The following is a 14,618-nucleotide window of genomic DNA, read 5'->3' on the forward strand; positions in this document are numbered from 1 at the left end:
AGTTTCCTAAGTTTACAGATATCCAGTCAAGGTTAATTAAGCCCCTGAGAGGCCCTCTTAATTAGAAGTTTTGCTATTTGGCTCACCTTTTTACCCAGCCTGTTACTGTAATTACCCGGTTGACGGCGATATCAGCTAGGGAATCGGCCATGAGATAGAGTGGGCTGTTTAGGTGGATGCGTACATTGGATCCAAGGCTTGTTTTGGTATGTAGCCTTATGATAAGCTACTAGCAAGGATAAGATGGAATAATGTAGCTATGGCAATGTAGATAAAGAGTTGACGCAAATGCTGATGACCATTTTGGGCTGACTGCGTGAACCTGGCAGCCAAGTCCCAAACCAGCGTGACCAGGAAGTGTTTGGAAAGGGAATACATCAAGTAGACACAGTAAGGTAAATTAGACATATCAAAAAATGTGATTCCTTGGAGCTTTTCCCAGTTTGTGTGAATAGGACTGTGATAACAAACAGTTTGTCTTTGCAAGAGGCCTTTCCCATCTCGGTGTGTTTGGAGTTGTATGTGCATTTTCAAAGCTCTGGATCCATGCATTTACATCTGCGCTCTGTGGCTTTGCTTTTGTTTGTTTATCTCTGGGAGCACAGAGTGGGTCTGAACCTCATTGGTATTCTCCCTCCCTTTCTACATGCAAATGTACTGCAAAAACTTGGAGGCTCTAGAGTGATAACAGAGGTACCCTACATCTGCATGGGAGTTGGACTTTAGGAGTTTGGGAGAATCTTAGTGTAAACCAACAGTCTTTGCTTTGTTCAGTTCTTGGCTTTTTTCAAATGAGCTTGCACAGATATTTCCAAGGAAAGATCCCTAAATTGCTGTTAATCCTGTGGAAAAGTGAGGAGGGAGACCTATGGAATGAATGAAGTCAGTATTTCGCTATGTCTCCAAGATCTAATTTTTATAGGAACGAGTAATGCACGGGGTTTTTTGAGACTAGTAGACAAATATTACCTTTCATAAATATTTGTTTACCTCTAAACTCTTCAGCACAAGGATCAACAACCACCCCTTTATGAATCACTCTCTGTAGGGTTTGCGTAGCTGCAGGAGCTGACACTTCTGGGAAGCTGTCAGTTATGTGAAAGAGTAAATCACCAGTTTTCTATTTTTGTCATATTTTGAAACTTAACTTAAAAGCTTTCTGTTTGTCTTGGTGCCAAACCAAGGGCAAGATATTGCAGGGGAGTTCTCAAAGGGAGGTTTGCGCTGTAAATTAAGAGTTTTCACCTGTTGTCTATCATGATTCCATGCCTATAAAGAAACTTCGAGTAGGACTTCTCAGATTACCACACCGTGACAAAACTTTGCCATCAGGAGGTGTCCTATGTCACATGGTGGTACTTGAATCAAAGAGGAAAGAGTTTGTACTTGGATACCACAGGAGGTGCCCTGCCAAGAGTGACTGATGTCCTGCTGGTCTACAAAGAAAAGTTTTAGCACTGAGATGTATTGGATAACGCTGACCCATTGGCTTCGTGAGGCAAAAGCCCAGGGCCAGGGAAAGCCCTGGAGCACTTTCTCTGCAGTGCTTGAAGCTTACTGGTTTTTCCAAATAAAGAAAATTGTCAGATGCTTCCTGACTTGGAGCCAGGGCATTCCTTGCTGTGCTACGGAGTGACAAGCTTTTCCTCTAGCTCTTATGTAGTCTCTTTAGATCAAAAACCTTTACAGAAAGAGACAGTCTCTCTTGATTGTATTTGTATAGTGCCTTTCACGTGGGGCTCTTCCTTCACCTCTTCCCTGGGAGGACAGGACGACCTCATTTTAGAAAAAAAAAATGAGAAAGGTAAGAAACTAGCACATATAAGAGTGTATTTACATTTGGTAATATTCATATTTAGTTTTATTTGGATACTTGCATTCTGTACAGACTCACCTTTATGTGCAATGTCTTCTTTCTGATGAGGGAATCTGATACTCGGGAGCGGAAGGACTCTCCTGAATCAGCTCCCATGAGCTCAGACTGCGGTAGGACTTCCTCTCTTATCTGCTCTCGGCTCATCTCTGTTAGCACAGCTCCTGGGACTGGCTTGTGCAGGTCCACTTGGGGAGGCACCACATCCATCCCAGATCCTGCTTTCCAGTAAGCTGGGGCTGCCTTCGCACTCCTGCAGCTTCCACAAGAGCCAGTGGGTAACAAGAACCACATGGACCACACGCGTTTGTTTCCTGAGGTAATTCACCATCTGTAACTGCTTCTTAGATTATGTGGGGTCCAAAAGCTTCCCCCAAACCCCGCTGACAACTTCTCACTGTCTCACAGCATCTCTTTTCACGTGGCATCTAAATGCTTCCATATTGAACATGATTAATTAGGCAGGAGAGGTGAATGTCAAGGGCAGGGATCAGTGTTTTAAGAGTAGTTCAGTATTTTAATTTGACTAGATTACGGAAATAGAATTTGAAAGATGACTGGAAGTACTTTACTCCCTGCTGAAATGGTAGAGAAAGCCCTGTCACGTTTGGTACAGGGAGAGAGCCTTCCGTGACCTGCTGTTTACAGGATGTGGGGCACTGGAGGCCCCTGGCTGCGCTTTCTTGGTTTTGCATGGATGTTCCCAGCCTGCACTGCCAGTCTTGGTGCAGCTGCTGGAGTGGGGAATCTCCTTCATTGGCTTTGTTTACTTCTAATATTGTATATTCAGAAGTGTCTGTGCAGCCCCAGGGCCACTGACAATACTGCTGATTACTTCACACTGCTGTTTAATTAGGATGAAAGACAGAGGATGAGCAATTGGAGGTCTTACGCTTGGGAAAGAAAAATTGATTTACGGAACAATCAACTTGTCGGCTCGGGCAGGCTTTTCTTTAAAAAAACGAGACGAGTATTCTTGTCACTTTTGGACTGATCTAAATCAAGGAGCTTGTGAAAAATTATTCTTCTCGGGCCGCTATTGCAGAGACCAAACAATGGATTGATCCTTGGTTAAATTCTGTGCAGTAGCTCAAGGAGTGAGGTGTGAGCCCGAGCCCTCTGTGAGCCTGGAGGTCCCAAAGCCTCAGTGGGTCTCTGTTGAAAGGGCTTGCTGGGCTGCACCTTCTCAGTCGCAGGCGACTCTTCTTGCTATAGCAAGAAATTTCTGCTCTTTTGCCTGTATAGAGTTGACTGGGAAATAAAACCAGACTTTTTTTAGCAGCTATGGGATGCAATTACGTGCTGTGCTCCCCCATTCCTTGTATAAATGTGAACATTGCCCCAAAGCTGTAGAAAATCAATGTGATGGTGCCTCAGAAGGGTCTTGGTAGTGCTGATATTCTCACAGCTTTGCCCACACTCCTGAGTTTTATTGGACAGCTGTATGTTTCTACTAAAGCTGAGAGTTTTCCCTGCGGCCTTCTGAAAAAATATTATGCGAACCGAAGAAGGTATCTTGCCTCCTACAGCAGATTGGCACCTGCTGTTCCCGGCTCCCTGTCTAGGGCCCAGCATCATCCAGTCTAGCATCATCCCACCCGGCTTTTGCCAGGCTGCCAACAGCCCATATGCAGCGACTGGCCTGAGATGAAATGTCTTTCAGATCTTCCTCGCAGTTAAGCTGAACCAGAGGTTATGTTTTTCCTGGTATGTCTGCATTTGTCAAGGAAACTTCTGTATGGCTATATTTATACTCTTTTCCAAGGAATTGTAGCAGAAACTAAAGGCTGTTTTCTGTGACTTTTCAAGGCTGCTGCATCACTTGTTCCTCCAAAGTCCGATCTAAAGGTTCAGCTGTAGTTGAGTTGCCTTCTCTTTCAACTTGTATAGATAGAAAAGGATATATTTCTGTGACCGGGATGGAGAGAGTGATACAAATACTTGACTAATAAACGTTTGTCAGATAAGAAAAATTAATTCTAACTTCCCTATTAATGAAAGGTGTACTTGGTCAGGAGAGAAAACAGCTGAATTCTTTTTCCTGTTGCTACAAACCTCCTGTGATTTTGGGGCAGGGCAGCCAAACCATGCCCTCTATCTTACTGTGTCGTCTTTCCTATCAGTAAAATAAGGATAAAACTATTAGTTCTGGCTATTTGGATGGTGAGTTGGCTTGCAAAACGCATTCTCCTAACTATATGTGCCGGCTGCACTGGGCAGAATAGCCCTCTCCTATTCTCTGTTAACCAGCTCCAGGGAACTGTCTGTGTATTAACACGTTGTGCCCCACAACCTGAGAACAGCAGTCCCATCCCTCAGGAGACCACTCCAAAAGGGCTTGACAGTTAATTAATTGCCTCTGCTGCCTGGCTCTTAAGAAATGAAGTGGAACTTAAATGGAAGTTCTGCAAAGTTTGATAGCCCTTCCACTCCGCTGGCATCATTCACGGTGGGCATTCAAGATTCCAGCCTAATGGGGATTTGTGAGAAGGCATCAACTCAGAAAAAGTGTCAACAGCACCACAGGTCAGACCAGGACATATTATTATGCACCTTTGAAAACACAGCCAGACTTCACATCTCAGCCCAGCATGCAGCAATCATTAGTCACCCTGCATAATCCTCCTGACCTATTTTTTTTTTTCCTTTCACGGTGGTCACATTTGAAAATGTTGTCTAGAGCTGGTTGGGCTCACACAAAGTTCTTAATTGGGAGCTGTCTAGTTAAGGGGTGACACAGAGGCAAAGTTCAACACGGTGTGCTCAGCACCCAGGCTGTAATGTTGACTGTACCCAGGGAGGTGATGGCCAGGAGGCCTTGTGTCACCAGTGTGCACAGGGACTTGAGTCCTGTTGCTTCCAAAGGGCACCTGGGCTCTTTGGTTTATCTAGGATTAAGGATTTGACAGGATCTGCTCTGGAAGAAGAGTTTAAATGTGAGAAGCACTAAAGGCAATTACATTTGGAGCTGATGGTTACGAAGTGTGGTGCCTACACGGCCATACGCAGATGGCCAGATCTTATTTCTCTGCCGCTGCAAGGTTGCATGCTTGTGGTCAGGAATGGCGCGCTTGGTAGGATCTTACTTGGTTCTTGCTCTTTGCAAAGCTGTTTCCCTGTCTGGTTTTGACCCATTGTGCCAGGACTGGGCTGTGTTATTTCTAGCTTCATTAAATCCCTGGGTACTGAGAGCTACCGTCTGTGTTCTTTTGCTGGTTCAATTCTGTAGGGATTTAGGGCAGAAGTGCTTTATGCTGCCCTCGTCACATTGTAAGGAACAAAGAAGAAATGCAGTGTATTCCCTAGATGCCAGGATAATCGTATCTTGACAGCATACTAATTAATCAACTCATAATCAGGTAATTATTTCCTATGTAGCTGTCTAATTACCATTTAGTAGCCCAGATTTCTGCTTGCAAATAGCTAATATTTTCAAGCGAGGGTTTCAAGGGGAGGGACACAGTGATCCACGACTCCTGACGTAACTCCTCTGTCTTCCTTGAATTACTCCTGGGATTAATTTGGTCTGACAGTTCTTTTAGCCTACTGGACCACACAGCAGCCCTAATCATTGCCATACTGGCAACAAGAAAAGAGTACACCCAACTCCATTGCTCAGCGTAATGGACTTAGCTGCTATCCTACAGCTGTTAATGTGCTCAGAAGTACACCCATATGTTGGCTCCCTGTGAGCTCTTCCTAATGTAGCAGATGATAAGCTAAGGAGCTTGCGCCATACTTTTGAGCTCAATATGCAAGATGCTCTTAAAAGGCGAGGTTATACGTGGCCAAATCTCTCCATGGTAGCAGCGGGATCTACTTGTAAGCCAAGAAAGATCACAAAGATAAAAATTACCATTTACAATCAAAGCTTACTTAATATTCATACCTTGAGTGTGTTTCCACCTCTACACCCAGCTGATTTACTTACATTTTAGTTACTTTTCCCAATGTTTGTGATGTGTCTTAAGTGTGTGTGTTTTTGCATGTGTGTGTGGGTCCCACTTCCATCCATCAAAAAATTTAGACTCATTCAAAAAATTTGGAAGAGAGGCAGGAACCTCAAAAATATTAAACTCTTATGTTTCATAAAAATAGGCTTTTGTGTGGGTATAGTTAAAGAAAGACAGTTAAAGGCCTTCGTTCATGTGACTTTTCTAGCATAAAAATTATTTAGTACATCTACAGTGTTCCCGTGTGTGAAAGAAATTGGCGTAAGCTGGTACAAGGCCCTTTCCCAAGCTGGCTTTCAACTGATAACATTATTTAAATTGCACGTATTTTAGGTTATTATCAACTATGTCCCACAATATCTGTGTCAGTTATAAAACTAATCCTTAAGACAGCAGAGTTCCGCTCGAAAGGCATATGTACACCTTCCACGGTGTTGGCCTTGGACATGCTGATGAGTTAATAAATCCCATTTTTTTTTAAAGCCGTGTGACCCTAACAAAGAGGTAACATCATGTCTTGGTGTCAGATTTACCCCAGACGAATTGCAGCAATGTTCTTTTGGGTTTTAGTGCTCGATTGTACCCAGCTTCCTCTATGTATTTGCTGCTTGTTTACACTTCCAGCTTTGTGTCTCTATTCGTGTGTCCAGACCATCAGACCTTTGCCCTCCCCAGCCCCAGGACAGCCCTGCAAACACTCTGAGGAACTGGAGTCTGATTTGCCATGGCTTGTTTTCTTTCCGTTATCTGTCTTTGTGGTGATAAGGAGTGCTGTTGTTGACCTCAGGAGTGCTCTGAGAGGCTTTGCAGTGTGGAGAACATAAAAGGAGGAACGATGTGCAAGCTCTGCTCTCATAGAGCTTCTCTCCAGAGAAGGCAAGAGGAGGGAAACAGAGACCCTGTAAAGAGCAGGGACTCTCCAAAAACATGTGCTGAAAGAAAAGCGGCTAAAAATAGTCTGTAAGGCTAAATGTGAATCATCTGCTGAGTAACTAGCAGAGGTTTCTGCAGGAACATCCAGAAAGGAGGAAGCCATGCTTTCAGAAGCAATCATGCAAGCTGGAAGCAAATAAAGTCTTCCTAGGAAAAACTGTGCCATTGGGTACGGTTCCTAGCCTTCCCTGCATCTCCCTTTTCCAGTTATGCTAGGGCTTGATCTCATTCTTAGTGGTGCAGTTTTCAGTCGTGTGTTTCTCAGGATGGGATTTTTTCCTGGATTTTGATTGTGTTTTAAGAACTTGAGGCCCAGCAAGTGTAATCGGGCTTTGTAAGAACAGCCAGTTCATGTAATTTCTCTCTTTCTCCACGGCCAGGCAGTTCCCAGGTCCTAGAAACATGGCAAGGTGGAAAAACTTTTTTTAAAGTAGTGTTTTTTCTTTGCACCCCTTCTCCCACTGCAGATCTTATCCCCTCTGCCTTTCCTTCTTCCCTCTTTGCCAGCTCTAATCTGCTGCCGTGGGTTCCCAGAGCTACTTGCAATGCGACATGTTTAATCCAAAATTGAAAAGTCTTTGTGAGCGGAGGCCTCAGTGTCATGTGGTGAATATCTTAAATGCAGAAAGGGATCAAGGTGGCTTCTTAGTTACTGGTAGTTAACACAATCTATTGTGTTTTATTTAATTGCTTTTTATACGTGTCTTTGTATCTCCTACTAGGAAGAAGTGTGAGCTGGAAATAAGCTAGCTTATAAATAGCTGTAGTTTTGCTGTAGCACGGAGAGAAACTTCAGCTATAGTGCAGCTGTAGCAGTTCTGACAGGCATTGAGGAGGCAGATTGAAGCCTTTCTGCCATACAATGCTGGGCTACAAAAGCAGCATTATGGGCAGCAGCCCTTGCTAGGCGGGAGTAGCTGATCCCAGATGCATCCCGGAGCCGCACGGTGGCTTTTCCAGAGCTGTACATATCCTGTACGGCCACCCCAAGAAGTGTCGGGGGGAGATGGGGTCCCACAGCCACGCTGCTGTGCCCATCGCACGGCTGCCGGAGGAACCCTGGGCTCTCAGACCCTGCAGCCACCAGCCCCTCGCCTCTGCCGCCCGGCTTGGTGTGGTTTTTCTCTGGGTATCTTCCAACTTCTCTTTCTTGCGATGGCCTTTGGATAGAGTGCCGAGCCCAATGGTAAAGCTGTTTTCCACCAGATGTCCAATTTTGACAGCATTTTGGCTCAGGAGAATGGAAATTGTCTAAGTTTCAGAGCATCACGTTTTGATATCTTTAAGAGTGGAGAAGTTCAGTTTGTTTTTGACTGGATTGTTAATATATTTCTTTAATTGCATAAACGTTTACAAAATCGCTTGACCCAATTTTTTGTAAAAAAAAAAAAAAATCTTTAAGTGAGAATTTTCACATTTTCTTTTAATTCTTTTCAAGCATATCTGAATTTCCCTTTTATAGTTCCTCCTTTCAGCCTGAGGCTGGTGAAAGACGGGGCAGCTATCCAGTAAAGCAATCTAGAAATATAACAGGAACTATATTTCATCAGAAATTGTTCTTTTCCATTCAGGAGAATGGCTAATGGTGGTGCTTTTCTACCAGCTGCTAACAAAGCATTTAGTTTTTCCTGAGGTGTTTAGAAGAATGCGACAAGAGCCCCAGACATCTTCTAACAAAGAAACATATCGCTTGGCATTTTTACAGCTAACTGAGGCTTTTCTGGGTTACACATGTCAAAGCCAAGTAGTGAGTATAATTTCCATCACCCACCAGAGAGGAAACAGAAGGAAACAGTCTGATAAAATCGTAGTGTTTTATTAGGCAAATTTTCCCATGTAAGGCTGAAAAATTGCTGCCTGCTGAATTTATTCCAGACTTCAGCCCTGCTTTTTAAAACGCTGAAAGCGTGAGCAGATAAGGAGTTAATTTACCTTCTCAGATTTAGACCTTGTGAAAGATTCATGGAAATTGTGAGTGGGAGAGATACATTTTTAATCATGCTCCACTTATTTAATTGTAATCTTCACTGGTCTTTGCTGTGGAGTGTGGAGCCCTTCCCTCTCGGTTTGTGTCAGGCACCTCAGGCACTTGGGGAGAGGGGAGCTGCCTTCATCCCCTGCCCCACGGCTCTTGACCCTGAGCTGGAGGGAGCTCCATCCCTGCTCTGGGCGGTGGGGACGCCGGTGCCAGAGCCGAGCGGACCCATCCTCTGGCTCAGGGTGAAACTGCAGCTCTGCAGTGGGGCTTTTCAAAAGGGGTAAAGTTTCTTTGTGGTGGGGTATTTCCAGGTAAGCTGCAAATGGAGAAGCCACTGAATTAAGAAGCTATATGGCTTACTATCTTCCTGAATTTGATGGAGAGGGAGGCTACGTCAAACCCAGCTCGGCAGTGATTTGACCTAGAAGCTGAGCCTCAAATACTAGAGCGTGATGTGCCTTCAGCATCTGTGTGTAAAGAACGTGAACTCTCAGGTGTTCCACTCCCTCGGGTGTCCCTAACTAGTGTTAGTAACAGATGATCTGTCTTATGTGCAGAACTATTCGTGCTTAATCTCTTTCGGTCTGAATGATGAAGCTGGTTGAAGGCTGCACACCCCGGAGCTCAATGCAAATGCATTGCCAGAAGCAGGCAGAGGAGGAGTTTATTCTTTTCCTTTCAAAATATGTCTCTGGGAATAAAAAGAAATGTGAAAACCCATATGCAAAACCAGAATTACCTTTCCTTTGTACTTCCTTGACCTTATTGTGCTTCTCACCCTCCTCCACGAGACTGCTATTTGAAACCGGGAGCTGAGGCCCTACTGGGAAGAAGGGGTTTATTTTAGCCACGCTACACGTGGTCTTTTTTAGAACTTTATGATCCATAGGGGGGAAAAAAACACCAAAATACAAAAATGATCTGTCAGATCAGTCATAATGATAATTTAGAGGAGCTGTGATCTGACTTCCACGATGTAAGCATTTTTATTGTAACCAACTTACGTGTAGAAACAGAGATTCATTTTGAACGAGGAAGCTGGAATGCCTTAAGCATCATCTGTAATAGAAGAGCAATGGAAAATGGGATTCTTAAATGCCTATTCATCTCTTCTGATTTCGAACAGGCTTGGGTGTGGTCTATGAACCGTTTCCAGCCTAACTCCACTAAGGTATGGAATAGCCATTACCATAATTAGTATATTATGAAAGGGACAACCAATTCAAAAGAGTAAGAAACCCAAATCACACCTTTTGTACTGGTTTGAGATGCAGCAGCGAGGTGATATGTTTTCAGATAGGCAGTTTCACTTCTGCTGCACTTCAGTCTCCTGTTTTCCTTTCATCTGGCTATTTCTTGCTCTCTGCAGCTTCATAGATCTTGTATCTTCGGGATAGACCTTGTAAACTTGTACTGGTGCCTGACATAATGAGATCTGACTGTCTAGGATCTGTTGCCGTAATGCAGTAGTTTACTCGCAAGTGTGACTGCAGCAGCTGATTTTATTAATTCTCTGTGTTTCCAGATCTTCAGAATCTTGCAACTGCAGGTCATAAAATTTTGGCATAGCAAATTCTCCTAGTTTTTCAGAAATAAATGATTTCTCTGCAGATTTCAGCATCAAACATGAAGGCAGACTTCAATCCTGCCATGGTTTCTGTGATCCCTGAGCCGCTCAAAGCAGGGGAGTGAAACAGAAAATTCATTTGTTTCAAAAGTGAGACTAACCCGGAGAGCTTGTTACAATTCCAGGTGGAAAATGTTTTTTTAATAAGCGATGTTTCAAACCAGTGAAAGCCCTGCATGAAAGCTTAGCTTCACCTGAATCAAAGAAAATGATGCTGTTTGCTGCTCTGTGTGATGCCCGTGGCCCTGCCGAAGCTCCTGTTAAAAGGAGATTTGATTAGGAATGCCTTAGCCAGGGCGAGGTCTGGAGGCTTTGGAGTCTGCCCCGGGTGTCTTGGCAACCATACACAGTTCAGAGCCCTCATCAGCACAGACACAGTGTGTCCCAGGTCTGGCTTCACATCCCACTTAGGCGAAGGCAAGAGAGAAAACTTAGCTGCTACCAAGACCGGCTTAGAGACCCTGCAATTCCCTATCGAGAATTCTCCAGCCGTTCTCAGTAAGTACAACTTTAAATTAAGGAGTGATACATTTTCTTCCCCCAGAAGGCATCTTTTGTTAAGCGTGTTATAGATCAGGGATGTAAATCAGGCTGAAAGCCACAGTTAAAATATACAGCAGTCTGCTTTCAATTAGTGTGAAACTGCTCTAACCAGCCATTAACGAGATTGAAGGACATAAGTCTCAGAAAACTTTGCAGATTGGGAAAGCAGAGCCTGACCCTTCCCCCTTTGTCAGCTATTTCTTTTCAGGAGGGAGCTGGCTGCATGGAGTGGGCAGTGCTACCTACAGCAAACCCGCCAGCGTGAGCGGGGAGCCCTGCATGCCTTCTGGGGGCTCTGCGGATCTCTTCCTGCGCTGCTGATGCAACAGGGTAGCGTGGCAGTGCGGCGAGCGCGCCCGCTTCCACTCCTCATGCACCGCAGACAGATACTGTGATAAAACAGTGTGGTTTTGAAAACGGAACTTCAGATGGGCTGGATGGGATTTTCTAAGATACCTTTTTTCTTATTTAGAACTAGAACGTGCAGTGGGCTCTTGTTCCCTCTGAGCTTTCCCGCTTTCTCAAATGTTTCTGTTTGCTTTTAATGGAGTAGGAAGGGATTGTGGAAATACAGGCCCTGCAGAGATACCCCAGACCAGAGGAGAGGGCACGTTTGTGGTCGCGTGGCTGGTTTGGCACAGGGATGTCTGAATTCATCGCTTGCCTCTGTGCAGCCTTTCAGCATCACCTCAGGGAGTGATGCTCCAAAGCTGCCGCTGGTACAGAGGCCCCCCTGCCTTCTCTCCCTGGCGTGTGTCATGCCGGCGTGGGTTGGATTGGGGTGAGTGGGCGTGACTGGCTGGTTTGGTGCTCATAGCAACCTCTTCCTGTGCCTTTGGTGCAAACAGCAATGACTGCAGAGATGTCTGCACTCCTGGTTTAAACGTTTCAGGGCAGAGAACATGGCACATCTTGTGAAGAAGCACATTTGTATGAAGTCTGTGTTAACACAGAGCCAAGAGACTTGTTCAAGGCCAGGTTGGATGGGGCATTGACCAACCTGATCCAGTGGAAGGTGTCCCTGCCTATGTTAGGGGGGTGGAATAGGATGGGCTTTGAGGTCCCTTCCAGCCCGGTCCGTCCTGTGGTTCTGTGAAAGGCCAGGGCAGTGGTGTGGCTCCCTCCTTTGCAGTTCTTTCACAGCTCAGTTACCTAAAACTATACCCTCAGAAAGGCAGCTTGCAGCAGTGCGGAGAGCTGGAGAGCTCGTGTGGCTTTGGGTGGGGGGCGATGACTCATGGAGCTGCCTGCGAGATGAGCGGATCTGCTTGTCATTCCGTGAGGGGCAGGGACCGCTCTGTGCCACCCACCCTGATCTCAGCAGCTCCTTTTGTGGGGATGAAGGAGATTAGTCACAGAATACAGTGAGTGAAGAATTCAGACCTGCTCCTCGGGGAATAGTGAACACAGCAGTGGGAGGAAGGGAAGTCAAGATTCGATTTATCGATGCTCTTTGATCAGGCAATCAAACAAGTGCTTTTTGTGGGGAGGCCTGTGAGAAGAAACTTAGTTCAAAGTTGGAAGAAACTTAGTTCAAAGGCTTCACACATCTGATAGTCAGGCCAGATCCTTGTAGCTTCAGTTCCTTGTTTGAACGAATGTGTAGTTCAAGAAGGGGCCGTCGTATTTGACTGTCGGCCAGATGAGACTGCTGCACTTCATCAGCTCTCCTGCTGTCCAGGGCTGCGCACAGCAGGGTGTCCGTGGGAAGCCAGTTGTGGCTCAGTCTGTAACCTCTTTGGCTGAAAAGTGACAGGGGTTTGGCTGGTTTGACTCTTCTCCGCTTCCCGTATCAGTTGGGAGATATCAGACCAGAATCTGGCTGTTAAAATCCGCAGTGCTCACTGGAGTCAGCACTGGGACGGTGCATCCTAGCTAAGAGTCTGGAATGTCGTTGTTTCAGAATGAATGTAAGAGTGTGACAAGCAGGAGCTGTGTCCATTTGCTCCCTTGTGCTCAGAGGTGCCCGTTGCCTCTGAACTGTGCTTGTGCCATGACTGATGGGCAATCATTCTGGGAAAGATGCAGAATAGATCGCATCCTTATCATGTCTTGGCCCAATGCACTGTAATACTTCTTTCCTCCAAGGCTTCTTTCAGACTTCTCACCCATTTTTTCCCCTTAGAGAAAGATGTGATATTTTAGTAACCGAAACCAGCGTGGATATTACTTGTTCATTCCAGATCCCCACAAAATGTGATGTTTCTTGTGCGTTTCCCTCATTCATTTCAGTGTGTAAAATGTGCTCCATAAGGAGACTGTCTGCAAGCACAGAGCAAGTCCCCTTTCATCTGCACCTCCCTCATCCCTCACGGAGCGTGCTCATGCGAGTTAAATAAAGCATCAGCCTTGCTCAGCTCCAGCTTGGACTGGTCTGCTGAGTACTCAGGCCTCTATCTCTCCCCCCTTTATCTTCCCCCTCCTTTCTTTCCTTTCCTCTGTTCTCCAGGAACAGTGCCACCTGATTAGGTCATAGATTGTTTCAAACTCAAAACCTTTCAGGAGGTTTTCCAGTAGCTTCAGGTTTTGTTACTCAAAGCCACTTGTTCTGCTCGCCCAGCTTTCCTGCTTTGTGCCTCTCTTAACTGCTCTTAACACTGAAATATTTCTTATTCATGCGGCTGCGGCAGTAAAAGACATGTTAGCTCCATAACAAGCTGCTGCTGACTCTTCAGGGAGCTCCCGAAGAAACATTTTACTCTGAGATAAATCTGCTTTTCTCCTTCCCTTCTGTTTTATTAATGGGGATATTTTCATGAGAAGAAGATTCTCACATGAAGCCTTCTGCAGCTTCAGCTGCTGTTCCTCGCTGGAGCTTGAGTGTCCCCTCTTGCCTGCTCAAGCTCCAGGGACCTCATCTGGGTAATGACACGCATTGCCGTGTTCAGGGCAAGAAGAGCTGTGCGAGGGGTCTGCAGCGTGCCAGGGCCTGGGAATATGGATTTTAGATTATGTGAAACACCTGAGGTCTGGTCAGCCTCAAATTTTTCTGTATCCAGACTCGAGGGTGTCACATAGCTACCATGAGGTGTTATTTTTCCCTACAAACAAGTTCATTTAAGCCATAAGGAGTAATTCCAAAGGAGGTGCTGGACAGCAGAGGCAGGGATGGCTGAATTGGGGTTTTTCTATCTGTTGCCAAAATGTAGGAAACAACCAGTTGCATCTGATTCAGTCTGTAGGCAGAAGTCTGTGGGAGGATAAGCTGGAGTTAGATGCAGACCTTGCAGTGGGTGTTGGAAGGAGATTCCTACCTGCTTCCCTCCAAAGGAAATAAGAATTGTCTCCTGATCTCTCCTGATCCTGGTCCCAAATTACGGTTGTTAGTTATGGTACCTCTGAATATTGTTAATCTGTACAAATATCCAGACCTTTTAAAAAATGAGATGAAAGAAGTGCTGACAATTCAGTATGATTAAAAAGTTAATTGAGAGCAAAGACTGCTGCCCCCAGTCACTGCACAGATTTCAGTCAGGCTGACGACAGAGCTGGTCACACTGGCTGAGTCTGGCCTCAGACAAATTGTTAAGGGAAAGCTTTCCTGTTTCAGTCGCTGAACCTTATTAAATCAATTTCATACAATATTTTAGTCACTGCCTTTTCAATTCATGCCCAACTAAAGCTGCTTCTTCATAGCAATCAGTGGCAGTGGAGTTTGCATGATGGAAATAACAAGAGTGGCTTTGCCTGGTTATATACTGCATAAGAGAC

General features: G+C 45.2%; 1 protein-coding gene across 4 annotated transcripts in view; it reads left to right on the forward strand.

Annotated features, from left to right (window-relative positions):
- Window positions 1–14,618, forward strand: part of RAB11FIP4 (RAB11 family interacting protein 4) — a 117,461-nt gene that overhangs the window by 56,756 nt on the left and 46,087 nt on the right. The window contains exon 1 of one of the 4 annotated variants that reach the window (XM_054083311.1): window positions 10,752–10,862. The exons of the other annotated variants lie outside the window; for them this stretch is intronic. The gene's annotated coding sequence lies outside the window, so the exon portion shown is untranslated. Of the gene's footprint in view, window positions 1–10,751; window positions 10,863–14,618 lie in introns of those variants that run through there. 4 annotated transcript variants of the gene reach the window in all.

The sequence above is a fragment of the Cuculus canorus genome, chromosome 18 (genome assembly GCF_017976375.1).
Source record: "Cuculus canorus isolate bCucCan1 chromosome 18, bCucCan1.pri, whole genome shotgun sequence".
Taxonomy (NCBI): domain Eukaryota; kingdom Metazoa; phylum Chordata; class Aves; order Cuculiformes; family Cuculidae; genus Cuculus; species Cuculus canorus.